We start from the raw sequence: 3259 nt of genomic DNA, 5'->3' as shown, positions 1-3259 counted from the left end.
GTCAGCAGATTTGATTTGTGTTAATATTATTCTCTCTATGGCAATATGTGGAAACATATTTTGCAGAGCCGGACACTACTCTTGGTGATTACAATCTTCTATGAAGGACTTGGAGGAGGAACCCGCCTTGCAATGTCGGAGACAATTTGCGCGCCGGACTAGTCGTCATTGAAGCCTGGTTCAGGGGCTACTGAGGGAGTCCTGGATTAGGGGGTGTTCGGATAGCCGGACTATACGTTCAGCCGGACTCCTGTACTATGAAGATATAAGATTGAAGACTTCATCCCGTGTCCGGATGGGACTTTCCTTGGCGTGGAAGGCAAGCTTGGCGATGCGATATTCAAGATCTCCTACCATTGTAACCGACTCTGTGTAACCCTAACCCTATCCGGTGTCTATATAAACCGGAGGGTTCTAGTTCGTAGGACAGAATCTACTCCATAGACAATCATACCATAGGCTAGCTTCTAGGGTTTAGCCTCCTTGATCTCGTGGTAGATCTACTCTTGTACTACCCATATCATCAATATTAATCAAGCAGGAGTAGGGTTTTACCTCCATCGAGAGGGCCCGAACCTGGGTAAAACAAAGTGTCCGCTGTCTCCTGTTACCATCCGGCCTACATGCACAGTTCGGGACCCCCTACCAGAGGTCCGCCGGTTTTGACACCGACAGTGGTTCTACATCATCGAGCCGCGCGACACCAACTGGGTGGCGACCCCCAAATTTCGATCCGGAATCCCCACGCGGCTCACTTCCTGGAAAGAGAAGGGCCTGTCCTGGGGTTCTTCAGTGGAGTTGATCGGACTCCAGACCTGCATCAGGAACATGATGAGCAAGAAAATCAAGCTCGTCAACGTGGTATAGGTCATGCTCTTCCGCCGGATTCTCCCGTGTCAACGACAGGCATTCAATTTGTGGGAGTTCGACCCAGCCAAGCACTAGATGCTGCGAGAGCTCTACAACACGACGCATAAGGACATCTGGAGGGTGCTGTTCAAGGGCGCCGAGGTACCTCCTTCCCTCACCGAGGACCGCGGACTCAGCGCAAAGCGCCATGCCAATCCGGTAAGTTTTTATATCTCACAGGGTATTTATTTGCCCGAGTTAAATCATATGCGGGATCTAAGCTTCCATGTCATTAACAGGACTGGATAAAGATAGCGGAGCAGCTCGATTGCCCAGCCCCCCTGCCTGAAGATCCTGCAGATGCTCTCCTAACAGAGATGCTGGCTCCGACACCTTACGAGGTGCCAGTGAAGAAGACCAAGAAGAAGGCCACGGGGACCCGAAAGGGTCTCCGGCGTAAGGTTGTATCGGACTCATTGTCCGATGACTCCGACGCGCACTCCTTCCACGAAAATGAGGAGGAGGAGGAGGAGGAGGAGGAGGAAAGTTCTCCCCCCAGCCAGGGGAGACAAGAAAAGGAAGGTCGACCCAACCGGGGAGGCCAAAGGGTCCAAGAAGGGAAGGACCCTCCTTCCGGACTGCTCCACGACGGCTGCCTACAGCGGCGACGAATGGTTACCCAGGGAGAAGCCCCTGGCAAAGTCGTAAGTATCCGGACACCATAGTAATTCATGGTATGTTTTATTGCACTATTTCTCATTATGCCGCATATGATTATGCAGTCCATCCTGAGCTCATCTCGATGTATATTCGTCGGATGGTTCATTGGACTCGTCGGATATGAATAGTGATTCACTTCCGACCGCCTCCACCCCTTGCCCTACGGACAACGTCAAGGTGTTGTCCCAAAAGGCGCCGAGCCGAGGGGAGGTAGTCCTAGGGCCGCCTCGAGGCGACCTTCCGGACCCTAGGCGCAAAGGTAGCAAGACTCCCACGGGCTCCAAGTTCGGCCCCCAGCCGAATACTGCTCTGGAACCTTCGGTGGTTCCGGACTCCGGTAGGCGATCCCCCGTTAAGGGGGGCAAGCCGCCCGTGCTGGTGTCCTCCGTCCATCCAGAGGCACCGGACAACTTGCTGGAAGCGCTTCGCGGCGCTTCCATCGATGAAGAGCACCACACTATCAAGAGTGCTGTGATCGAGAAAGTTCAGTCGGCAAAAAATGGAGTGACCAAAGCTTGCACCAGCCTCCTAACAGGCTTTGAGGTAAGCAATCAAAATATAAGAAAATATTACCGCATAGACAGTAGCCCCTGATGCTCTGTTCGGCGTTCGCGAAGAAAGGCCGAATAGAGGATCAAATGATGACCCAGGAGTCTAATCAGAATATGTCGATGTGTATGTGCAGGCTTCACTGCTAGCCGCTGCCGCACGGACTGCAGAGGTCTCTGCACTGAAGCAGGACCAAGAGGCAGCTCGAGGAGAGCAAAGGTAAGTAATACCTTGTCTATATATTTAAAAAGAAGTTCAGTTGTGAAGTAATAGGATCATCATGAATTTGCCAGGGTGTAGGATCGAAAGTATGTGTAGAGGGGGGTGATTAGACTACTTGACCAAATAAAAATCTAGCCTTTTCCCAATTTTAGTTCTTCGCAGATTTTAGCTATCTTAGCACAAGTCAAGCAATCTCCACACAATTCAAGCAAGCATGCAAAAGAGTATATGAGCAGCGAAAAGTAAAGCATGCAACTTGCAAGAATGTAAAGGGAAGGGTTTGGAGGATTCAAACGCAATTAGAGACATGGATGTTTTTGTCGTGGTTCCGATAGTTGGTGCTATCGTACATCCACGTTGATGGAGACTTCAACCCATGGAGGGTAACGGTTGCGCGAGTCCACGGAGGGCTCCACCCACGAAGGGTCCACGAAGAAGCAACCTTGTCTATTCCATCACGGCCGTCGCCCATGAAGGACTTGCCTCACTAGCGGTAGATCTTCATGAAGTAGGCGATCTCCTTGCCCTTACAAACTCCTTGGTTCAACTCCACAATCGTGTCGGAGGCTCCCAAGTGACACCTAGCCAATCTAGGAGACACCACTCTCCAAGAAGTAACAAATGGTGTGTTGATGATGAACTCCATGCTCTTGTGCTTCAAATGATAGTCTCCCCAACACTCAACTCTCTCTCACAAGATTTGGATTTGCTGGAAAGAATATTTGAGTGGAAAGCAACTTGGGGAAGGCTAGAGATCAAGATTCATATGGTTGGAATGGAATATCTTGACCTCAACACAAGTGTAGGTGGTTCTCTCTCAGAAAATGTGTATTGGAAGTGTAGGTATGTTCTGATGGCTCTCTCCATGAATGAAGAGTGGGTGGAGGGGTATATATAGCCTCCACACAGAATCTTACCG

Source organism: Triticum urartu, chromosome 4A, assembly GCF_056163025.1.
Source record: "Triticum urartu cultivar PI428250 chromosome 4A, HENAU_Tu73, whole genome shotgun sequence".
Classification (NCBI taxonomy): domain Eukaryota; kingdom Viridiplantae; phylum Streptophyta; class Magnoliopsida; order Poales; family Poaceae; genus Triticum; species Triticum urartu.
Note: the sequence above shows the minus strand (reverse complement) of the source record.